This window comes from Bos javanicus, chromosome 27, assembly GCF_032452875.1.
Source record: "Bos javanicus breed banteng chromosome 27, ARS-OSU_banteng_1.0, whole genome shotgun sequence".
Taxonomy (NCBI): domain Eukaryota; kingdom Metazoa; phylum Chordata; class Mammalia; order Artiodactyla; family Bovidae; genus Bos; species Bos javanicus.
This window is the reverse complement of record NC_083894.1, coordinates 31,201,481-31,228,177: the sequence shown is the minus strand read 5'-3', so window position 1 is coordinate 31,228,177 and position 26,697 is coordinate 31,201,481. Positions and strand designations below refer to the sequence as shown.

At 39.5% G+C, this 26,697-nt stretch overlaps 1 protein-coding gene across 1 annotated transcript in view; it reads right to left on the bottom strand.

The window, feature by feature from the left end:
- Positions 1 to 26,697, bottom strand: part of UNC5D (unc-5 netrin receptor D) — a 643,560-nt gene that overhangs the window by 133,219 nt on the left and 483,644 nt on the right. The window lies entirely within an intron of this gene.

Below are 26,697 nucleotides of genomic sequence, written 5' to 3'. Positions count from 1 at the left end.
CCCTAATTCATCAAGCAGACCAGGCTTCCCTGATCCAGCTGCCTGCCTTCCCCATGCTGTCTTCTGCTTCTAAATCTAAACACCATCTCCACTCTCTTGTGCCATCTTGGTAGCACCGTACACAGCTCCTGTTTGACAAGAACCATTTAGCTCTAGTTATCATTATGTGTTATACACAGGAATTTAACAGACACATCAAAACTTTAATTTAACCAAGAAAGCAGTCACTACACCAAAAAGACCTCACATGTAAGTACATGCATCCGGGTTCTTTTCACGTACCCTGCCCACCACTAACATAGATAATTGAAAGTTGGCTTTAGAAGATGTCTCATTTCATCTTTAAATGTAAATAATTATAATTTATTGCCAATAATCAAGTGACACCTGTTAGCAATTTGGTTTAATAAATATTTTTGGCTCCCATTAAAAGGGATTTATTTACCAGAAGAAAACCTATACTGATACTTTAATATTTATCCCAAGAACCAGCCCAAGAATGAGAGTTTAGAATACCAAAAGTCATCAGTCAATCCAAAATCAGTCCTAGATGAGGCAGATTTTTAGAAAAGAAAATGATGCCAGAATAGCCAAAAGAGATCTGAGAACTGCTTTAAAACATGTACAAGAGCTGAAAAAGCAACATGGTGCAGGATCATGAAGTAAGGAGGCAAGCTTACTTCAACCCCAGCAGCTCCTCAAGGCATCACCATGTGCCAGCCTTGGGTATAAGAACTAATGATGTCCAAAAGCAGAGTCCAAAAGCACTGCTCTGTTTAATGAAGCAGGGCAGTGGAGCCAATTTTAAAATAATCTGACCACCAGTCCATTACAAAATATCCTCCACTCCCCAGTAACACTGCATATGTTCCAGCCATTCATTCATTCAACTGATAAATATTCCAACATTTACTGAACATCAGAGGTCATCCTGAGAGTTGAATAAAGTGAGATAAACAAAACCAGCATAACCTCTTCTTTCATAGACCTTACATTTAATGGTTAAGATGGAAACAAGTAAATCTAGGGACTTCCCTGATGGTCCAGTGGCTAAGACTCTGTGTCCCCAATACAGGGGGCCTGGGTTCAATCCCTGCTCAGGGAACTAGATCCCACATGATGTGGCTAAAAAAGATCCCACATGTGGCAACTAAGACCCAGAACATCCAAAAAAATAAATTTATAAGAAAAGAAGTAAATCCACATTGCCACCAGAAAGTAAGAGTTGTCGGCAGTATCTGTGATAAAACATTTATTTATGTTAAGCCGATTGGATTGGGTTTTTTAAACCACCATCATTGCTGTGTCACTGGAGAGAACAAATCGGTCAGCTTAAAGCAGGTCTGGGAAACTCTCAGAAATTCTGAGTGCAGACTGGTTTTCTGATTGTTAATTTCCTACCCTTTCCATTTCTAGCGCCTACAAAGCCATTGCCTCCTGTCTCCACCTTAAGCCATCTTCTTTTTACATCCTTCCCCCGGCAAACAGCTGGTCAGGAAGTTGGGAAAGTCTGGCCATGGTCCATAAGTAAATCATTTCTAGTGAGGGAATGACCCTGGGGGCAGAGGCCCTCGAAACAGAAACCAAAGTAGGCGCAGCACCTGGAAATCAAAGAAAGCTTTCCGAAGGAAATCTGGGCCCAGAGGAAATTAAAGCCACAATCATTAAGCAGAGGTCTGGTTCCAAATTAAAAACTTACATAAAAATACCCCATGCACAAAATGAAGTGGTCAACACACGAGAAAAATATTTGCCACAGATTTGATACATAAAATGGTAATAATCTGATGACCTGAGGGTTATAATTTGAATCACTCATGCTCTCATATCAGTCGATGATAAAATATCATCCAAAATAAGACAGAAAAAACACACGCTAATTAAACAACTCAATAAATATTTTACACCACTAAAGAAAAGGTGAACAACAATATAAAGACATTGTTCCTACCCAAAGAACGAAGATGAAAATGACACAAATGTACACAGGCACACACACACATAGAGTATTTTTTTAATTGAACTTACAGAGTACCAGGCATTCCTGCTATTGCTGCTCTATGATTATCTCCTTTCTCGAAGACACTAACAGCCTCTTAACTATGGTCTCTCTGGTGCTTCCATTCCTGCCTCCATAGTGGATTCTCCACGAAGGGATTAGGTCATATCCTTTTCTGGGTCCAAATCGTTCTACAGCTTTGAACTCCACTAAGAACAAAACTGCACATCCTTACCATGGCTAAGAAAGTCCTTCTTGGTCTGGCCCCTAGTTAATTTCCCACCTTAGATTCCCCAAGTAACCTCTGTGCACTCTACTCCAGCCCTACTGGACTCTGTCATGTTCTAGAAAATTCATAGCAAGTTCCTACCTCAGGGCCTTAACACCTGCTGCTTCCTCTGCCCAGAAGGCCTTGCCTGCGAGGCCCCACCTTTCATTCAGGTCTCTAATCAAATGCTGCCTCCTTAGAGAGGTCTTGCCTGACAACCCTCTCTAATATGGCAAGGTCCCCTTGCTCCCTGTGTCCTGCTTTAATTTTCTTCCTAATATTATCGCCATCTAATAGGTTTAAAGACAGTAAGCCTTTTGTTCTTGTAATTGTGATCTCAAGAATTTGCCAACGAAAATTATTGGGGCTACGAACAAGGATTTAAACACAATAAATTATTTTTAGTTGCAAAAAAGAAAGAAAGAGGAAAAAAAGTATGGCAGAGCTCTATGTAAATAAATCATGATTCAATAATTCAATTTAATATTGTATAGCTCTAAAGGTCATGATTTCAACTAGTGAAAATCCTGAAAATGCTCATAATGCATGAAAGAGTCAAACTGCAAAACTGTGTGTTTAGTGCAATCATAAATTTGTAAAAACAACAAAAAAAGAAATCACAAACATACATATTCTTTAAAAATGATTGCAAGAAAATGCAATATGCTGCAGAGGCTTTGAAAAAAGACTTGGGGCAGCTGTTTTTTTTCCTTCCTGGTGATTAACTGTGGCACGTAAAGGAAAAGGTCTTTATTAATCTGAAAAACAACTACGGTAGCTTATAAAAGTCTTTTACTCACATAGCACAGTAGTATTCAAATTTATATTTAGCCATAGACTGCTTCCTCAAATTAAAGCTTATCTGATCATATGGTATATGATATGTGATCATATATATATATATATATATATATATATATCTTATGATATCACTTACATGTAGAAATTTTAAAAAAAGATACAAATGAACTTTGTATACAAAACAGAAACAGACTCACAGACATAGAAAACAAACTTAGGGTTACCAAAGGGGAAAGGGGGGAATGGACAAATTAGGAGTTTGGGAATAACAGATACACACACACTATATATCTATATCTTTCTATCTATATATACATAATAAACAATTCATGGGGTCACAAAGAGTCAGACATGACTGAGGACTTAAAAAAAAAAAAAACAACCTGTATACCACAGGGGACTATACTCTATATTGTATAATAATGTATGTGGGAAAAGAATCCGAAAAATCATATGTGTGTGTTTATGCATAGCCTGCATGCCTAGAGCCTGTGTTCTGCAACAAGAGAAGCCACGGCAATGAGTTTAGCCACCCGTGCACAGCAAGTAGAGAGTAGCCCCTGCCCGCCACAACCAGAGAAAGTCCGCACACAGCAATGAAAACCCCAGGACAGCACCCCCCCAAAAAATTAATAAATTAAAAAAAATCGGACCGCATGGAGATGTTCAGCACACCTGTGCCATAAATTATAAGTTGACCCTTGCCATACAATCTACCCCCATCCACCCACAGGTACTGTGAACATAGACAACGGTCTGCTACTTGGTTCCCCCAGAACACAGCTTGAAAACCAAAAAATATATACAGGACAAATGAGGAACCTTAGGATATATACATTCTGGCATAATTGGTGTTTACAGTGTCATGACTGAGGTCCATCAATCCAATTACATCTACAAACAATGGGCACGTTACTGCCACTAACTGCAGGGCTGTTTTTTATTCGTACGCTAATCGTTTATCCATTTAACTGATGGCAGGATCTTTATGAGAAAATCAGTCTGGTATTTTCTGGGCTTATAAAAGTGACGAATTGCTGCTGGATTTATGCTTTTGTCACTTAGAGAAATGTTAAAACATTTTTGATGAGCTAAGTGCTCCTAATGCAGAATAGTTTAATAAATAAGATAATAGGAAAAAAAAAAAAAAAGCATTTCCTACAGCAGCAGTTGCAAACTCTAATGTTCCTGGGGGCCAGAGAAGTAACATAAATTACTGACGAGGCGCTGGGTGCAAGACATCCACGCACGTTGTTTGCATATTAAAGACAAGGGCCTATTCCTCATTCCCTCGAAGAGATGAGCTCACTCTCATTTTTCTTAAAACATGTTATCATTTTTCTGTCTCCTTTTGTTTTTTCCCACTTTAGATAGAGACATGAGTATTTTAAAAAATTAACAATGATAGTGCAATGAAAAATGACTGTGAATTCATTTTTGTTTTAAAATCTTTTTTGCTTTCAATGCATCACAGCAATCTTCACATTTATGGAGTACATAGCTTCAGTGTCAGGATGTATGGGGACCCCGTGCTGCTGTTGACAAAACGCAGATTCCAAGACTTGTGCAGTTCAGACTGTGGTGACCAGCGTAACCAGTCGTTCAGCTGCTAAGCTGTGTCTGACTCTTTGCAACCCCATGGACTACAGCACGCCAGGCTTCCCTGTCCCTCAACCATCTCCTGGAGTTTGCCCAGTTCATGTCCACTGAGTTGGTGATGCCATCCAACCATTTCATCCTCTGTTGCCCTCTTCTCTGGCTTTAATCTTTCCCAGCATATTCCAATGAGTCGGCTCTTCACATCAGGTGGCCAAAATATTGGAGCTTCAGCATCAGTCCTTCTGATGAGTATTCAGGGTCAATTTCCTTTAGGATTCACTGGTCTGATCTCCTTGCGAACCAGATCTTCCATCTTTCTTGAGAAGCCAGGGCTGTGTATTTTAATGGATTATTTCTTAATTCTAACACGATGACTCATACATTACAAAATATATTGTGAGGATCAAACAAAACACATCCATAAACTGCATGGAGATTCACTATTCACTCTCTTTTCTAGATACCATAACATAAGAGCTGTCTGGCCTCCTGGGAGCACCACTGCAATGAAGACTTCACTGAATTTTATTCCTTTCAGTGAGTTGGCTTCCCCCATCATTCAAGAATGCTCTGGTTCATATGGATCATGGGCCACTGTCCATGCTCTTTCATAGAAATGACTGCCAAGCATCTAAGAACTTTTGAACTTAAATACAGTATTCTACAAGTATCATAAGGGCATGAGTATTAAATTCAGAAATTATTTTATAAGCAGTTGCCAACAAAGCCCTAATTAAGCTCTTAACAAAAGCAATACACATTTTCAAATTAGCTGTATGGATCAATACATTGACCACCCTGAGGCTAATGGACATTTTTTTTTTAAATCACTGATCCAAATGATCTCATGCTAACAGGTCAGCTCTTTGACAGAAAGACTTAACATTCTGGAAGGTGCAAGGCATTCACATCTTCAGAGAAAAAAAAAAACATTTTTTTCTACTTATTTAGCATAGATGGATAATCCCAGTTAGAAGTGTGTGAAGAAACCAGTTATTTGGAGGTAATGAGCTTATGGATTTGCAGGGCACATGAGTTCAATAACATAGTGTTATGTGCAGATGGCCTGCAGTTTGTAAATTTTTCTGGTTTATAAACAAATCTGGATAAACAGACCTTCAAAGACACTTAAGATTTCATGCCAGACAGCGAGTTCCTGATCCATCATTCTGGTTAACTGGGGAGAGAAGGGATGTAACTGACAACCCTATAAATTTCTGCAACAATAGGCAGCATAGTAATTGAATGGGGAGGCTGCCTCCTTTGGAAGAGGGATGGATCGATGCTTCATGGGTGATCAGCTTATCTGAGAGCTGGGTCACATTTGAAAATGTTTGCATGAGTCTTGACATTTCGCCTCTTCTGACCTTTTGTCAGACATCCTGTATGATAAACTTTACACCTAAAGGTTTATTTCCATCAGAAAGCATGTCAGATTCTAATGCTCCTGGTCTTGTTCCTAATATTCCATAAGAGCATGAGAAGGTGAGTGCTGTTATTAATCATCTAAAAGTACAAAAACTAGACTAGAAAGAGAAAGGCACTTTAACAGGCTAGCTCTCTTCCCATGCAGGATCCCAAGCTTGTTGTCCTTTGAATCCTAGATAGTATCAACCTGGAACTCTCTCTTCCTTCACATCCCATAGAAAATGCCAATGAGGGCTATGAGTTGGTATCATCTACCAAGTGTTCTTATCCCCTCAGCTTCCCTGGTGGCTCAGATGGTAAAGAATCCACCTACAATGCAGGAGACCCAGGTTTGATCCCTCAGTTGGGAAGATTCTCTGGAGAAGGGAATAGCTTACCCACTCTGGTACTCTTGCTGGGAGAACTCTATGCACAAGGAGCCTGGTGGGTTACAGTCTATGGGGTCACAAAGAGTTGGACAGAACTGAGCGATGAACACGTTCACTTTCGCCAAGTGTTCTTATCCCCCCAGTTCCAGTCCTCTTGGGATTTGCTAGAGGAAATGTAAAATTGAGCTGTTCTTAAAGATGTAATCTCAGATTTCTGATTTTAGAAGCTTCTCAATTCATTACTCGTTGCCTGGGGGTCATCTTAAGTGGCAAGTTCCTTAAGAACAAAAACAATATTTTAAATCTTCCTATAACTTGCATACAACCTTCTTTTGAGGATATTCAATAGCATCTGTTGAATAAAGCTTTTAGTCTGAATTAACATATATGCAAGTTTAGTGACTGGTGTGATTATACATACACACATACAACTTCAAACTGCATTTCAGGGATTGAGCCAAGGAAGGGGATATTATTTTTTGCTTTAAATCCCAAAGTGGAATCTAGATATGAAATGGAAGAGAGACATTTTGAGTGTAGTTGTTCTTAAATATATTCTGGGAACCACTAATATTTCATAATGGCTCCATAGGGTCTCATATTGAATTTCATGTATTTGTTCAAGGTATGAGTTATACAAGAGTAATAAATGGTTTTTCTCCCCACTACAACTAAGGATGGCTTAGGAAGGCAACCTTATCTGACAGACAGCTCACTAGTGGGTATGAGAGGTCCAGCCAGGGAAACACTGGAAAGTCACAGTCATTCGCAATGTGGGCATTCCCTATATAACCTCCCAAACTTCTTGGTAAATTGCCATCTTACCAAATAACAAGTATGATTGAATTTCTGTGAGAAAATGAGAAGGCTGGAGCATGTATTCCAGTTGCAGGTCGGGGTAAACGGGATATGGCACCCAAGGACACAGGGGTGGAGAGGAGGGGACCAGGCAGAGGTAAAGAGGGGGTTCCAGATGACCCTGGGGGAGCCCTTGACTTCCACACCTAGCATACTGGTCTAACCACCACATTTCTCATTTACTTTAAATCACATCATGAGTTTTGATCAAATGAATATTTCCCAGCCTAAAACAATGAGACACAGCATTTGTTGTATACTCTGTGCCAAGTGGGCTTCCCGAGTGATTAGAAGTGTTAAAGAACCTTCCTGCCAATGCAAGAGACACAAACAGATATGGGTTTGATTCCTGGGTTGGGAAGATCCCCTAGAGGAGGGCATGGCAACCCACTCTAGTATTTTTGCCTGGAGATTCCCATAGACAGATGAGCCTGGCGGGGTACAGTCCATGGGGTCACAAAGAGTCAGACATGACTGAAGCAACATCACACACACATGCCAAGTACTCTTTTAAACACTGTACGTATGTTCATTAATTTCACTCTTAAAATGTGTCTATGAGGTGGACACCATTTTTACCATCTCCATCTTGCAAATAACAAGGATGTTAAGTACTTTGCCCAAATATATATATATATATATTTTTTTTTTTAATGGTAGAACCAGAATTTAAATCTAAGTTTTGACTTCAAATCTTGTTTTTAACCACTATGTTTAGTCATCCATCTTATTTTCCAGATTTGGGTGGAATGACCTCATGCTATTTGCAAAATTACATTGAAGTACAGTGGATTGACATGACTGAAGATAATTTTGAAAACATATTTGGGGATTTTATGATCATCCCTAAGGACAGGGGGATGCAAAAAATATCGTGACAAAAGCAGCACTGTTGAATACATATATTGTCTCCCAGACGGTTGATTTAAAGGCCAGGTCTTATTTGAATGCACACATTCTGGTTATATTAACATGTCAAGATGTTCAGAATGTAGCCAGAACTATTTTTAACATATAAAACTTATTCAAACTTAATATTTGTCCCTATATAACTATTCAGAACTTAGGGTAGTCCTCTCCCAGTTATTTGGTGTTTGGTTTTGCTTCGGGGCAATGGGCAGAAATGAATGAAAATAGTCCATGAAATCTTTGTGATAATAGCCTGCAGTCTTAAAATACTTCAGAAGGCCAATGTTGGGTGACTTACAGGAAATAAATAATTAGGAAATTAACTTACAATATTTAGCAAATAGCTTTCCTAAGAAAAGGGACAGGTGTTTCAGGTCTTTTATTTGGTTGGGCATGGATGCAATTGTGAAGCTAAGGCAGCCGTCCTGTGACCATGAAGAAAAGACAAAGGAACTCACAGAGGTAATGGTCACTGTCTTTATACTCAAAAGCAAACACACTGCTAACCAACACTTTATCTCATTTGATCCTCATGACAGTTGCAAGGCAGGCAGAAAATATCTTATTCTTCCCATTTTACAGACTACATGATTCACCTAAAGCAACAAACTTGGAAAATGGTACAACTAGAAGCTGTAGCTTTCAAATCAGTTTCCCGCCACAAAACATCAGCCATTTTCTTGTCTTGCTGATCACATGAAGGCTGGCTCCTTAACATTTCCCATGATTCGGCTTGGCATTCTAAAGTAAGTCTTAACTGGGACTTAACTATTACAATAGGTGACATGCCTCTACTCAGAACGGAGCCAATTACCTTCTCATCTTAGTTTAGGCCATCACTTGTTTTGCTGCTTTCAGATTAGATGTCGCCTGTCCTCTCCTCTCTCCTTGATTCTATTTCCTTCAAGTTATTTATAACAGTACTCTCATGTTTCCCCTTTTTGTCTTCCTTTTCTTTCCAGACTGGATAGATTGACTTTAAAGCCTCCTACTCTGCACTTTCTGCCATTTAGCTCCACTTATCTGATTATGCATCACAAAAGGAAGTCGAAATTCAGCTTAATTGTGAAGTGAAAGAAACCTAACGATCAAAGACAGAATCACCCTCACGGATGCTGAATGAAATGACAGACAAGAGTTCCTCTGTAGAAGCCTGAGTTCTGATAAGAGAATGTTATTTTCTGACACTATGTCTCTAGTCAGATCAGTGTTGCCCTTTAACTTCCCTGTTTCAGTTATGAAAGTCAAGTGCAGCCTCACGTTATTTTTTTAAAATTCATTTTGACAGGTAAATGGTCTCTGGGAAAGTAAACACCCTGATCAACTGTTTATTGAGACTGTAACATTGTCATGAGTGAGAAATGAGACATGTTTACATTAATGTAAAGCATTTACACAAATGATGATCAGAGGGAAAAGACAACATTGAACAGATGAAGCATAAAAATGAGAATGGGAAGAGATTTGCAATCAAAAGATGATTCATAAAGGAGGTGTGTGCTACCATTAGCTTTTCAGCTATGCTCTCCCCCTCGTGGAATGGATCTTGTTCATTGCTAATTCTACATTTGCTCTCTCTCACCTGCTAGGGGAAAAGGAATTCTGGTTTTGAACCTTTGATAAAGCAATACCTTGGAGATGCTTCCAACGCTTCTTAAGCTTTGCAAACTGCACTGGCTATCTGAACGAGTGACCTAAAACACAGTATCATTCGCCTGTTCATTTTAAAGGATTATTTTAGGATGGGAAGAACTCTTTAACAAGATTACAAAGAGTTGGGCTTCAGGAACTCTCCTGGTGGTCCAGTGTTAGGAATCTGCCTGCCAATGCAGGGGACACGGGTTGGATCCCTGGTCCGGGAAGATCCCACATGTCGCGTGTGCCGCAACTACTGAAACCTCGCTTGCCTACAGCCATGCTCTGCAACAAGAGAAGCCACCACAGTGAGAAGCACGTGTCCCTGAACACGCGCCACAATTAAGGAAAGTTCGCACACGGCAACAAAGACCCAAAACAGCCATAAAAAAAACCAATTAAAAAAAAACCAAACCAACAAAGAGTTGGCTTTCAGAGAGACTCAAAACAGTCTCTGCGTTCACATTTCCTTCCATACCAATTTCTGGTATGTACATCAGGTTTTAAAGTGGTGGTGAGGGGATCATAATTAACCGTTCCCCCTTTCTGTTCCTTACTACCAGGTACTATATACTCAAGTGCTGAGAAAAATAGCCATCTTAGTCAGGATTAAAGCATTAAAGACTCAAAATGTTCACATCATAACTGGTTTTAAAAGCTGGTATCAGAGTTACATACAATTTGGAAATGCAAACACAGATCACTGACACATACATAGACACAAACCACTGGAGAAACCAGATCTGTTCAGAATAAAAATATTTCCATCAGCCACATTGAAAGGCTAATCAGGTAATGATCTACAAAGGAAATGCAGGGACAGATATGGATGAGCTGAGCTTCCATATATTGGGTGGCTGAGAATGAATTAGCATAATCATAAATTTGTTCCAATTACAGAAGGCAATTATCAGAGCCCAGCTTACAGCATTATCAAAATGAAATCAGCTAAGTGCATCTACGGCCCAGGTAGATGCCACTGAGTTAACGCTGCTTAAAAAAAGAAAAAAAAAAGCTCTCTGCTTATTCATCTTTTATCCCTTTGATGACTGTACACTCCATATAAGTCTCCTTTTACCTGACAGACACAAAGCCACCATGAAAGAGGAAAAATACATGTGGTACCAAGAAAAAGTCATGCTTAGTATAATAACTCAAGTGCAAAATAGCCAAATTCAAACTCTGAAGTCTTGTATGGATAATTTCTCTAGATCAGTGGTTCAGACAGTGCTTTTACACTGTAGACAGTGATTAACATCAGCTCTTGTGTTCTCTCCAAAATATTGATTAGGAATAAAACAGTGAGTAAGCCTGTCATTACCTGCTTCAAACAAAAGTTATTTGTGCATAATGTAATGCCCCTCTTTTGCAAAGGTAACCCCACTGCTATTTCTATTGTTTCCATGTTGCTTTTCTGTTATTAATAGAACCTGCTGCCTGGTTAACCATTGCCAACCTGGAAAGAGGGCAGGAGAGTCAAATATATTTTGTATAGAAAGCAATGAATTTATTCTCCAAATGTTTGTGCTGAAAAGGCAATTCAACATAATGAGTTAAGATTATACTTGTATACAATAGAATGTGCCCAGCACCTAGGAAAACAGACGTTAAAGAGGAATATTACTCAGCTATAAAAAACAATGAAATAATGCCACGTGCGGCAACATGAATAGATCTAAAGATTATTATACTAAGTGAAGTCGGTCAGATAAAAAATCATATGGTATTACTTATTTGCAATTTCTAAAATAAAAATGAAAAAAAAATGAACTATTTGTAAAAGAGAATGAACTATTTGTAGAAGAGAACATACAGACATAGAAAAACAAGCTGTAGTAACCAAAGGTAAAAGGGAAGGCTTGTGGCTGTTCAGTTGCTAAGTCACATCCAACTCTTGTGACCCCATAGACTGCAGCCCAACAGGCTCCTGTGTCTGTGAGATTTCCCAGGCAAAAATACTAGACTGGGTTGCCATTCCCTTCTTCAGGGGATCTTCCCGACTCAGGGATTGTAGCCGGGTCTCCTGCATTGCAGGCAGATTCTTTACTATCTGTGTCACTGAGAAAGCCCATGCTAATTCCAATCTCTTAATTTACCCCTTCCTACCCCTGCTTTTGGGCTTCCCTGGTGACTCAGGGCTAAAGAATCTACCTGCCAATGCAGGAGACATGGGTTTGAGCCTTGGGTTGGGAAGATCCTCTGGAGAAGGGAATGGCCACCCACTCCAGTATATTCTTGCCTATAGAATTCCGTGGACAGAGGAGCCTGGTGGGCCACAAGTCCATGGGGTTGCAAAGCGTCAGACACGACTGAACGACTAACACTTTCACTTTTGGGGATTAACAGATATGCACTACTATATATAAATTAAACAACAAGGACCAACTCTTTGTAACCCCATGGACTGGAGCATACCAGGCTCCTCTGTGCATGGAATTCTCCAGGCAAGAGTACTGGAGTGGGTTTCCATTTCCTTCTCCAGAGGATCTTCCTGACCCAGGGATCTGTCTGCATTGCAGGCAGACACTTTACCATCTGAGCCACCTGGGAAGCCCTCTGTATAGCACAGGGAATTATATTCAGTATCTTGCAATAACCTGTAATGAAAAAGAATCTGAAAAGATTATATATACATAACTGAATCACTTTCCAGTACACCTGAAACTAACACAACATTGTAAATCAACTGTACTTTAAAAAAAGGAAAGACAAAGAGATACTCAAGAGATGGCAGATTAGTAAGAAAGATGAAGGATTTCTATTGTAACTAACTGCATTGGATTTTGCATACAACAATAAGGCCCAGTGGAGCTGAAACAGGGGAAGAAGAGAAGATAAGAGAGATTAACATATTTATATTGATGGTCTGCTATGCATCAGATGCTATTTTAGGTTCTTTCACATCTTAAACCACTTGGTAAAGTGGACATTGTTAACTATGTCTTTACAGTTAAGAAAATACCAGCAGGAAAGAATTGAATGAAATATTTGACCATGCTCAAGATTCTGCCATCTTAAACAAGTAAGCAAACAATACCCTTCCTTTCTTTGCTTCACAGGAATCTCTCTTGAATCTTTTAGCAATTAGTCACCCCTCATCATTACCTTTCAGTCTGACTTCCACCCCATCAACTCACTGAAATGACTCTTGCTGATTTCACTGATGTCCCCCGTGTTGCTACATTTAGTGCAAACTGTTTTGTATTCTTCCTTGTCTTTGAGGGGTAGGAAGAGTCATTTTTGGATTGTCTCTTCCACTGGTTCTGATGATACCACCTGTTCTCTCTTTGCAGTCCTCTGGCCACTCATGCTCTTTTTCGTTGGCTTCTTCTTTATCCAAACATGAAGTATATACTTCCTGGGGCCCCAAGAACACTCCCAAATTATTTTCAGTTCAGAGACCTGACCTATAGTCTCATACTTAGCCATCTGACTTTGCACCTACCTTTGTAAGTTTCATAGGTGCTTTTCAAGCTCAACAGATGGAATTAGCTTTCGAATTTTTTCATGTAGAAGTTACAGACGGATAGATTTCCTTACCTGACTGACACTAAAATATCTGAATCTCATCATCTGAAGATAGGGGTTCACTGAAAAAGATTCGATGGCAGGTGACATAACTGCACCATTAAAATTAAATTAAATTTAAAAAGAAGATATGATGTACCAATACTTTGCCCTTCCAATGTGAAGGGCATTGGAAATGACCCTGATGCTGGGAAAGATTGAAGGCAGGGTGAGAAGGGGATGACAGAGGATGAGATGGTTGGATGGCATCTCCTACTGGATGGACATGAGTTTGAGCAAGCTCCGGGAGATGGTGATGGATAGGGAAGCCTTGCGTGCTGCAGTCCATGGGGTCGCAAAGAATCAGACATGACTGAGTGACTGAACTGAACTGATATGATGTACAGAATATGTGGGATTGCGGTGGGGCGGGGGGGAGCAGGGAAAGCAAGGAGCAGAAAGATCACTATGTGGCTGTGACCACAACCCTGAGGAGAGGCTGGGATGGGATGAACTGGAATGTTATAATGGGTATACAAGCATACCTTGGAGATCCTGTGGGTTTGGCTGCAGACTACCTCAATAAAGCAAATTTCACAATAAAGTGAGTCACACAATTTTTTTTGGTTTCCCAGTGAATATAAAAGTTAACATTATACTGTGGACTATTAAGTGTGCAACAGCATTATGTCTAAGAAAACAATATACACAGCTTAGTTAAAAGATATTTTATTGCTAACAAATAATAACCAGTATATGACTAAACAGGATTGCCACTAACATTCAATTTGCGAAAAAAACCCATAATAAAACAAAAAAACCCACAACCCATTATCAGCAATTAGGTGAAGCTCAATAAAATGAGATATGTCTGTACAATAAAGAATCTTAACAATAAGTTAAATGGCAACATAGAATGAATACAAATTTGTGGCTGATTTAAGATTTAACCTAGACAGCATATTAAAAAACAGAGACATTACTTTGCAAAAAAAAGCTATGGTTTTTCCAGTAGTCATATATGGATGTGAGAGTTGGACTATAAAGAAAGCTGAATTGAAAAGCCAAAGCGTTGATGCTTTTGAACTGTGGTGTTGGAGAAGACTCTTGAGAGTCCCTGGGACAGCAAGGAGATCCAACCAGTCCATCCTAAAGGAAATCAGTCCTGAATATTCATCCAAAGAACTGAAGCTGAAACTCCAATACTTTGACCACCTGATGCGAGGAACTGACTCATTGGAAAAGACCCTGATGCTGGGATAGATTGAAGGCAGGAGGAAAAGGGGATGACAGAGGATGAGATGGTTGGATGGCATCACTAATTCAGTGGACATGAACTTGGGTAAACTCCGGGAGATAGTGAAGGACAGGAAGGCCTGGTGTGCTGCAGTCCGTGGGGTAGAAAAGAGTCGGACACAACTGAGCGATTGAACTAAGGTTTAAAGAGAGGGCAATCAAAATTTGGCACACATATATCTGAATTATATAAGGGACAGAGAGAACACCCAGGGAAAAGGTCATTTTTGGATGCTACACTGGTATTGGCTGATTGAACCTCCCCTTAGTGCCTGATATAAAAAGAGCAGTCTGAAATCAAAAGAACAAAAGAGAAAGAAACACCAAATAAGGTTGGCAATGGAAAAATAGGCTAAGTACTCGAATAATTAACTCAATGATGCCTTTAGTTATATTCTCTGGTGGCTCAGCTGGTAAAGAATCTGCCTGCAATGTGGGAGACCTGGGTTCGATCCCTGGGTTGGGAAGATCTCCTGGAGAAAGGAATGGCTACCCACTCTACTGGCCTGGAGAATTCCATGGACTATTCCATGGGGTTGCAAAGTGTCAAACATGACTAAGCAACTTTCAATCACAGTCACATGATGTACGTAAGGCATTGAAATAAACATTCAACCCAGATCTCTGTTCACTGTCACACTTATATAGTCAACACCTTTTGGGGCATATTCCACAGTCTTAGAACAATTTTTATCCAAGGTTATATGTATATATAAAACATGCAGGAAGTAAGATAGGGGATAAAAGAGTTTAAGATAAATGCGGAAGAAAAGTAGCAGGAGAGGAAAAAAGAAGCTGCAGAAACACACTGCTGAGGTTGAGGCAGGAGAGAAAGCAGAAATGCACGTGTCGTGGAAGTCAAGAAAGAGAAATATTTAAGAACTTAAAAATTACCACTGGAGTAAAAGGCAAGTATAAGTCAAGACCCAGGTTCCGTATCAACATGAAGTTCCTTCTAGAGCATGCTAATTAAGGGACTCCACTCTTCGTTATTTTAAATGCAAATAATAACAATAAACCTACAGTGTCCTCCTCCGTTCATTTTCCATGATATTCACGGAAACTTCCCCAAAGTCAGTGGGCCACTTGAAAAATAAAGTGGTATCTCTGACTGACTCCTTATAGCAAAACATACTTCAGGCATATAAAATATCAAAAGCACAGTAAGCACAGCCACAGAAATACCATAAGAAAGCATGGGATAATATTTTCGTAATTTTAGAGTGGAGAAGGATTTTTGCATGGTACAAGAGCCGAAACCATAAAGATTGACTCCTAAAATGTAAAAGTTCTATATACCAAAAAACGTCATACACAAGAATAAATATGAAAAATGTACTAAATACATTTTTGCAACTTTTGTACAGTGTGATGCCAACCCAATAAAAATACATGCTGGTTAGTATGTTCTACCAGAATGTACTGAATGAATACCAGTACATCTGCTTTTTAATATACAAAGATCATGCTAAAATCAGTAGGAAACAAGCATTCCAACAGAAAATGAGGTAAGTACTCAAGTAGATTATTTAGAGGAGAAAAATACAAATAGAGGGCTAATACATGAAAAGTTTTTCAACTGTTCTAATAAGGGAGAAATATCAACAACCTCAGATATGCAGATGACAGCACTCTCATGGCAGAAAGTGAAGAGAAAGTAAAGAGCCTCTTGATGAGAGTGAAAGAGGAGAGTGAAAAGACTGGTTTAAAACTCAAAATTCAAACACTAAGATCATGGCATCTGGTCCCATTACTTCACTACAAATAGACGAAGGAAAAAGTGGAAACAGTGACAGATTTTATTTTCTTGGGTTCTAAAATCACTGTGGATGGTAAATGCAGCTATGAAATTAAAACACGTTTACCTCTTGGAAGAAAAGTTATGACAAACCTAGAGAATGCATTAAAAAGCAGAGACGTCACTTTGCTGACAAAGGTCCATATAGTCAAAGATATAGTTTTTTTCCAGTAGTCATGTACAGATGTGAGAACTGGATCTTAAAGAAGGCTGAGTGCCAAAGAATTGGTGTTTTCAAACTGTGGTGCTGGAGAAGACTCTTGAGAGTCCCTTGGACAGCAAGGAGATCAAATCCATCAATCCTAAAGTAAATCAACCCTGAATATTCATTGGAAGGACTGATGCTGAAGCTCTAATACTCTGGACATCTGATGTGAAGAGCTGACTCAATAGACCTTGATGTTGGGAAGGACTGAGGGCAAGAGGAGAAGGAGACAACAAAGAATGAGATAGGTGCAGGGCATCTCCAGCCATTGACATGAGTTTGAGCAAACTCTGGGAGTTAGTGAAGGACAGGAAAGCCTGGCGTGCTGCAGTTTGTGGGGTTGCAAAGAGTCAGACATGACTTAGCGAATGAACAACAAATAATGAATATGAAAGTGAGCTATTAGCCTATTACTTTGGCAAATACTGAAATTATATATGGTTGGCAAAAGTGTAAAGAAGTAGATGTTTTCAGTGACTGTAGGTTATAGAATAAATTAGTACAATTAGTAGATCCCTTTTGCAGGATAATGTTGTAATTTTTACCTAACCTGAAAATACTGATATCATCTAATGTAAATTCCCACTGGTTGCAACTGAAAAGGGCTTTCTGGATGGCTCAGCAGGTAAAGAATCCGCCTGCAGTGCAGAAGACATGGGTTTGATCCCTGGATCAGGATGATGCCCTGGAGGAGGAAATGGCAACCTACTCTAGTATTCCTGTCTGAAAATCCCATGGACAGAGGAACTTGGTAGACTACAGTCCAAAGGGTCACAAAGAGTTGGACGTGACTGAGTGACTGAGCATGTATGCAATTGAATAATTATCACTAAAAATCCAGAGATAGAATGCTAAGATGTTATTTCAGCCTTGTATATAATGAAGAAACTATAAACAACCTAAATTTTCATTAACATCAATTATACACATTTACTTGGTAGAATAGTATGCAACCATCAAAAAGAATGGTGAATTTATTTCTTAATAAAATGGAAAATATCTCCATGATATATTACTGTTAAAAGTAGATCATAAAACAATATTTGTATTATCTCTATATTTAAAGACACATAACTATCTGGAAGGCAGTTCACCAACTGTTGTTTGGGTAGTGGAATTTTCAGAGATCAAAGTTTTCTTTAGAGATTCCTAGATTGATTTAATTTTCAGTATGAGCTACTTCCCAAATATATCTGGCCATCTCCTTTACAAGGACGGCTGTACTTCCTGATTCCTTTTTGGTTTGTTGGGTTAATCTGACTAGTTCTGGCCAATGCATTGTTAGTGAAAGTGACCTCTCAGTTCCAGGCATGAGTATTTAATTTCCTGCATTGAGACACTCTTGTCTTTTCTCTTTCTCCCTCTGCCATATCAGCTCACAAATTTTTGGAGAATGGCTATTCCATCAACCTTGGAACTGCAGTAAGAGTGTCCATAAATATTAAATATTAATTAATTTATGTCCAGCTGACATGTGATGGACATGTAATATGAGTGATAAACACATCTTTGTTGCTTTAAAGCCACTGAGATTTCCAGGTTGCTTGTTACTTTATCATAATCTAGTTTACCCTATTTTTTTTTTTACCATCTATATTATGTTTTTAAGCAGGAGAAAAGCTATTTTCATTGAACAAACAAATATATGTTCCCAAAAGGTTTCTAATACTCCTAGTCTCTAAGATACGAAACAAATTGTCTTAAATGACATCTTTCTTTTCCAAAAACTAATACATTAACAAGAAAAACAATCTGTTTCTAGATGGCTAGAAGACTAAGTAACTGTCCCGTGTCGTATTTTATCTTCACAGGTATCCTTACCTACCTGTTTTAGACAACTTCATGACTTCTGCATAATATTACACTGTGCAGATCATGGATAATGAGTCACTGTGTTAAAATCTGAAGCTCTAAATTCATGGAGGGACATTTAAATGAAATTATATTACCTTCACATGTCATACGTAACTTCAGTTGACTATACAATTTCATTAAAAGAATTGAGTTTTTCATTTGTTTTTATTTTTTTAAATAACATAAATAGTTTCATGGATTACAAACATTCTAAGGGGAATCTAAAAAGAAGTGACTTTGTACATCTAACATTTTCTCATTTGGGGAGGGTGTTTATGTTTCTCATTTTAATCAGCCTGGTCAATTAAATTGGACAGTTTCCTATTTGTTTTCTATTCAGTTTCTCCTCCTCGTCTTTGCATTCTGGTTTTATGAACTAGCTCAAAACTGCTGTTTGGTCTTCACAACACTACAGGGAATGTTTAAAAAATAAACTAAATTGCTTCATGACTTTTTTTCAAACTTGCTGAAAATGAGATTTTTCAGCAGCTTTTACTCCATAACCTCCTCCTCCCTTTTTAATTTAAATTTTGGTACTGAAATGAGCTTACAATATTCCATTAATATCACTAGGGGAGACACTTGTTTCCTGCACAATGTAGAGATTAGTCTGTAATTCTCTCTGCTTCTGTCCTTCATTGTTCTATCACTTTACAATGCCTGTATATAGTATATTTAGCAGTTTATTTGCCTTAAAAACATCCACCTTTCCATATTACTCACTACAAAAAATGTAAATTACCCTGCAAGCCTTAGTGTACCATAAACTCTTGTTGGGAAAGAGGTGGTGATTCTGGGTTCATCTCAGAACACTTGGAGAGTCAATTATATTAACACAATCAACAAAGGAACGTCACGATCAAAACTGCCAAAGAATAAAAAGTACATCTTCTTGGGTATTAAATATTTGATTATTTATTTTGGAAAAAATAAATGTACATATATGTATCTTAAATGGGTATACACCTCATTAAAAATCAGCTGTAAATTGGTACAGTCTCTATGAGAAACGGTAGGGAGGGTCCTCAAAAAGCTACAAATAGAGTTGCCATATGATACAGCAATCTCACTCCTGAGCATACATCCAGACAACTCTATAATTCAAAAAGATACATGCACCTTTACATTCACAACAGCACTATGTACAATAGCCAAGACATGGAAACAACCAAAATGTCCATCAACAGATAAACGGATAAAAAGGACATATAGTACATGTCTACAATGGAATACTGCATGCTAAGTCACTTCAGTTGTGTTCAACTCTTTGCAACCCTATGGACTGTAGCCTGCCAGGCTGCTTTGTCCATGGGATTCTCCAGGCAACAATACTGGAGTGGGTTGCCATGCTCTCCTCCAGGGGATCTTCCCAACCTAGGGATTGAACCCTGGTTTCTTATGTCTCCTGCACTGGCAGATGGGTTCTTTACCACTAGCGCCACCTGGGAAACCCACAATGGAATATTACTCAGCCATAAAAAAGAATAACATAATGCCATTCGCAATAACATGGATGGACGTAGAGATTGCCATACTAAGTGAAGTCAGACAGAGAAAGACAAATATCATATATCACTTATATGGGGAATCTAAAATATGGTAGAGATGAGCTTACTTATGAAACAAAAACAGACTCATTGAGTACAGGCTTGCGGTTGTCAAGGGGGAGGAGGGAAGTGGAGGGATGGAGTGGGATTAGCAGATGCAAACTATTATACACAGAATGGATAAACCACTAGGTCCTGCTGTATAGTACAGGGGATACTGTTCAGTATTCTGTGATAAGCCATCATGGAAAGGAAACTGAATCACATTGCTATTTAACAGTAATTACCTCAGCACTGTAAACCAACTATACTTCAATAAAATAAAATTTTTAAAAAAATCAGCTCAATGTTAGCTGCAGAAGACAAGTAGTCTGCTGGATGGTAAAAGCTTACATTGTACTTTCTTCATCTATAATTCAAAATTCTATAATCTACATAAGAATTTTCAAGAATCACTTCTGCATAGTACTTATTATTATGTCAGCATAGAGTTAATGCCCTATTCTTGTGTAAAATGAGAAAGAACAGTACCTTCTTTTCTCTACCTCATGGGGATTTGGGGAGGTTAAACATGAATCTGAATGGAAGGATTTTTGTGGAAGAGTAAAGCAATACATTAATGTAATGTGGTAGCAGATCCTGTGGAGAAGGCAATGGCACCCCACTCCAATACTCTTGCCTGGAAAATCCCATGGACGGCAGAGCCTGGTAGGCTGCAGTCCATGGGGTCGCGAAGAGTCAGACATGACTTCACTTTGACTTTTCACTTTCATGCATTGGAGAAGGAAATGGCAACCCACTCCAGTGTTCTTGCCTGGAGAATCCCAAGGACGGGGGAGCCTGGTGGGCTGCCGTCTCTGGGGTCGCACAGAGTCGGACACGACTGAAGCGACTTAGCAGCAGCACCAGCAGCAGATCCTGGGGCTTCCCAAGTGGCACTCCTGCCAATGCAGGAGATGCGGGTTCAATCCCTGGGTTGGGAAGATCTCCTGGAGGAGGAAATGACACCCCACTCCAGTATTCTTGCCTGGAAAATTCCTTGGGCAGAGGAGCCTTGCGGGCTACACACAGTCCATGGGGTCGTGAAGAATTGGACACGACTCAACACTGACAGCATGGACTGGTAGCAGATTCTAGAAACACATCATTTCACCGTGGTTTCACTTACAAGGCAGAGTCAACAGTTCAAAAAGATGAGACCAGAACACCTGCAGCTTGCACGTGGGTTCTGCATGCCACTCAGAGTTTGATCTCAACCCTGAAGGCACTCAGCTGACACTGACAGACTTTTCCCCCCGAATTTTTGCCTTTAATTTTTCATTTTGTTGGAATATGGCTGATTTGCAATGCTGTGTTTTCAGGTATGAAGTGATTCCGTTACACACACACATATATTCATTCTTTTTCAGATTCTTTTCTCGTGTAGGTTATCACAGAATACTGAGTAGAGTTAGTCCCTGTGCCATATGGTAGGTCCTTGCTGGTTACCTATCTCGCCTATAGCAGTGTATACATGTTCATCCCAACCTTCTGATTTAACCCTTCCCACTACTGCCATGCTTTCCCTTTGGTAACTATAAGGTTTTTGTTTTTTAATATCTGTAAGTCTGTTTCTGTTTTGAAATAAATTTATTTGTATCCTTTTTTAAAAATTCAATTCCACATATGAGTGATACCATGTGATATTTGTCTTTGCCTCACTTAGTATGATCATCTCTACATCCATCTTTGTTACTATGAATGGCATTATTTCCTTCTTTTTTATGGCTGAGTGATGGATTTTAACGAAAGGAATTTTGCTGAAGAAAAATCATTCTGGCATCCATGTGGAAGGTGTCTGGTGGCACTGGGGATTAGAAAGTCATTACTCCAGTAAGATAGAAAGATAGGAAGTCATTACTCCACTAAGGGGGGAAATGATGAGAAATGATGAATAAGGCAGTGAAGTAAAGATAGAGAAGACATAAATCAGAATGGATAGAATTGATAAGTAGTAATAATTGAAAAATGAGAGGAAGGGTGAATGAAGGAATTGAAGAAACATGCATAACTCACAAGTTCCCAGCTTGGGCAACTGGTACCCTTAACTAAGACAAGGGGCCGCACAGTTTCAAATTCAAATACCTGTTTTGTACATGTTATCCATAATGTGCTGTGGGATGCTTTCAAGAACTGATCATTGACTTAAGCAACTAGACTCACCCAGCGAAACAGACATCCTCGAAACACGCAACCACCAGTGTCTCTGGTTTGAGGATAAAGTACATTTTTATACTAGGTACTGTAGAGTCTTCATCAATGAAAATAAGGTTTGTTTGCAGACTTAAGTTTGGTGGTGATCATTTAATTGGTCAAAACTATAAAATACCTACAATTCTTGAGTGAAGATACACTGCATCCAGAATATCAGCACGCTTGAAGATAACAATCCATCAGTCTCTGAGTGCAAGATAAAACTGGAACCAGCTTAATGTAAAAAAAGGTCAGCAGCTGGCTGACAGTCACATGTCATCTGCTTAGAGTCTGTTCTTTTCAGTTTATAAATCAACACCTTGTTTTAAAAAATACAAATCGGTACAAGGTCCTTTACCCTTTCTTTTTCAACCCACTACTTCTCACCTGCATTTTCTAATGTAAGTAGGACACAGCTGAATAAAACAACAACCTCTTTTACTCATCTTACAAAGTGCATAGTACCTAAGACAGAAATGAGGCTATTCTGTTTGAGAATAATTATCATCAAATTCTTTCCTCCAGTGTGAAAACATCCTCTCTCCCTGTCTCTGTCTTTCTGTCTCTCCCCAACATCTACAAAAATCGCCCTCATTCCTTCACACCACCCGCCTCATCCGAGTGAGATGACATGCCGCCATCACTAGACAGACTTACAGATGAGATTCCTTAAAGGGCTGCCCTTCTCATTTGCCTGTGGATTTTTAGCTTGTCATGAATATCATTTTATTGTACCTTTAGGCCAAATGGCCCAAACCATCAAATATGCTATAGCTACCACTGCAATCAATAGTGTTAATCTGTCTAGTGTTTAAAACCAGCAGTAATGCAAGCTGATTGGATCTGTCTTTAGACTACAATGAGTTGGAAAAAGGACAGAATGGTGAGGGTTTGGCCAGGAGGTACTAAAAAGATCATTTTCTGCTGGGATCTGGGCTGTCTAAAGATGAGGAATGTGTCAGCTGTTTTTCCTCCCCCCTGAGCTCCGAATCGGCACACATCAAGTAGCTTAAGTCCATTTATCCATTGATGTTTCTATACACGCTGGTTGGTAATAAGTAAATCCCCCATAATGACGCCCTGAAGGAGATGCATGGTAATAGTCTCTCCTCTTCCAGCAAACCTGTGACTGCAGATTGACCGTTTATGACTTCTTTTCCTTTTCAGAGAGGCTCATTTTTAGCCTGGATTTGCTTGTGTGAAAATGTGAGCAGGGGTGTGACAGATTTACGGAGAGCGGGCTTGGTGTGACCTGCTCTGGGTTCTGCATGCCCGTCCATTCCCCACCTCAGGATCCCGGAGCTATATGACCCTTTCCTTTCCCCTGGAAGTATTCATTTTGCTTTAAAGGAAGACTCCTCTCTTACAAGCTCGTATTTCTTACACAAATCACAGGCGGGGTGGAGTTGTTCCCTCTCGGATCCTCACATACATCTGTTACCCCCATCGACCTCGGCATCCCCATCAACTGCAGCATCACCAGGGGGCATCGTCTGCTCTATGAACTACTGCAGCTTCAGTAAAGTGCAGGGCCTGCCTTCACTCCATCTGGCTAGTCTGGAAGTCTAACTACAGATGGGGCTGCTGGAACACATCTTATTACAGAGCCAGATTTCACTTTCAGTGTAAACTTCAGGGCACAGGTTTTTTTTTTTGTTTTTTTTCCCTTCCCCCCCCAAGCTTGGGTTTTGTCCCCTTTTGGCACAACCAATACAAGAAAACACGCCTCTTAGGCAGTTCATACAGAGACAAAGTGCTGGAATTGATACACGTTTATGAGAATCCTCAGGCCTGGCAGCAGAGAATGTGTTCCGCAGCCCATTGTCCTTTTTTCTAGGAGAAGATAATGCTGGCAGAATAATGCTAGGTCCTCAGCCAGGGAAATGGGGAAAGCGGAAAGAAAGTACCTGGAACTAGAAATGAGTGAATGCCCCTTCCCCTCGGGTAGGATAGCATCAGGTTTCATTGGTGGGGGACACTCAGGCGTCCCAGACCAGAACCTTCTAGAATGAGAAAATCATCAACAAAATACAGATATTGCTTTGATCGCTTGCTTATGAAATTATTTGCATGCCACTTGGGACTGAGGGTGGTTGTAGGCCAGTAGTCGCTGTGGTAAGACAGGAGCAGGGAAGTGGAGTTAAGCTCCACTCTGGGCTGATGGGCAGAAAGTGCCCTGTGAGTCTCGTGGACTGGCCAGGGCTCCTCAGATTTCCCCAATCGGCAGAGATCTGCTTCTAATTTTTTTTTTTTCCCTTTTCCACTATGGTTTATCACAGGATATTGAATATAGTTGCCAGTGCTCTACAGTGTGGGATCTCGTTGTTTATCCACTCTCTATACAAAAGCTCACATCTGCTAATCCCAACCGCCCACTCCATCCCTCCCTCACTCCCTGCCCCCTTGGCAACCACCAGATTGTTCTGCATGTCCATGTTTTGTTTCTGTTTCACAGATAGGTTCATTTGTGTTATATGTTAAATTTCACAAATAAATGCTATCATATTGCATTTCTTTTTCTCTTTCTGACTTAGTATGATAATCTCTGGGTTCCCCTTGGCAACCACCAGTTGCATCTATGTTGCTGCAAATGGCCTTATTTCATTCCTTTTTATGGCTGAGTTATGTTCCATTGTGTATGTGTTCTTTATCCACCACATATTCTTTATCCATTCATCTGTCAACAGACATTAAGGCTGTTTTCTTGTCTTGGCTATGGTGAATAATGCTACTATGAACATAGGGGGCATGTATCTTTTTGAATTCACATTTTATATATGCCCAGGAGTGGGATTGCTGGGTCATATGATAGCTCTATTTTTAGATTTCTGAGAAACCTCCATACTGCTTTCCACAGTGAGTATATCAAATCACGGGTCCGCCAACAGGGTAGGAGGGTTCCCTTTTCACCACACTTTCTCCAGCATTTATTATTTGTAGATGTTTTAATGGTGGTTATTCTGACTAGTGTGAGCTGGTACTTCATGTAGTTTGATTTACATTTCTCTAATAATTAGTGATGTTGAGTATATTTTCATGTGCCTATTGGCTGTCTGTGAGGACTATTTCTAGAACCTGACACAAAGATCAACCTAGAAGTGGGGGTAAGGGTCCTGAGCGTTCAGTCAAAAGCAGTATAAAGGCAGGAAGAAAAGCTAGTCATTGCAGATACAAATGTCACACTAGGAGATCCTCTCTTTGGATGGTTTCTTTCCTGTATACTTGGCCAATGAGGGCCCACTCCCAAGCCTTCCCTTCCTGGCCACAATCCTCCTTGGGGATTTTAAACCAGAAACACGGAATTTGAATATTAACCTAGAACAGCAATGTTAGATATTTGAGATTAACAGATACACACTACTGCATATGAAATAGATAACCAATAATGACCTACTGTCTAGGACAGTGAACTATGCTTAACATTAAGTAATAACCTGTAAGGAAAAAGAATCTGAAAAAATAGATATATATATACATGCATAACTGAGTAACTTTCCTGTATACCTGAAACCAACAAAACACTGCAAATCAACCATACTTCAATGAAAAAAATAAGCTACATATAAAAGCTCACATCTGCTAACCCCAAACTCTCACTCCACCCCTCCTCCACCCCCTTGGCAACTACCAGTCGCTTCCTTTTTTCAGCCTCTTCTTTGTGTCTGTGATTCTGGTTTTGCTTCACAGATAGGTTCATTTGTGTCCTATTTTAGATCCCACACATAAGTGATGGCATATGGTATTTGTCTTTCTCTTTTATATACTTCACTTAGCATGATAGTCTCCGGGTGCAGAAATTAATAGAACCTTGCAAATCAACTATATTCAATAAAAAATTAAACTAGAATATTAAAAAAATAAATTTAAAAGTAAAGCAGATGCAAAGAAGACAACATTACACTGGCAAGCCCAAACCCAAAATTTAGATTCAAGATCCTGAGTTTTCTCTTATCTCATCAAAGAAGGTATCAGTATTTCAACCATTAGAAATGAGCAACAGGTCCAATATGCCAGAACCATTCAAAGAAGCTCTTCTCTACACCAATGATTCTCATAAACATTTCTTGTCTGAGGCGACTCTATGCACAGAACGCCATGCCTTGCTGTAGTTAACCAGAGAAGAATGGTGGAGGATTTCCAAGTCATCCTTACTTACCAATGGCCCTTCCCAAGTGATTGGAACTCCAGCTTAGGCCTGGAATTGTACAGGGGAAGGGAATGGTGGCGTGGTCCAAACTCAGTTCATGGAATAAGAGAAATGAGAACCAGCAGAGTCAGGCAGAAGGCAGCAGAATTTGTTGTTAGCCAGAGTTTATTGTAAATAGACAGCCCTGGGGAGAGAATCCATCTATTCCTACTCTCCTCTCTAAGCGTCTAATCTCACGGTGGTATC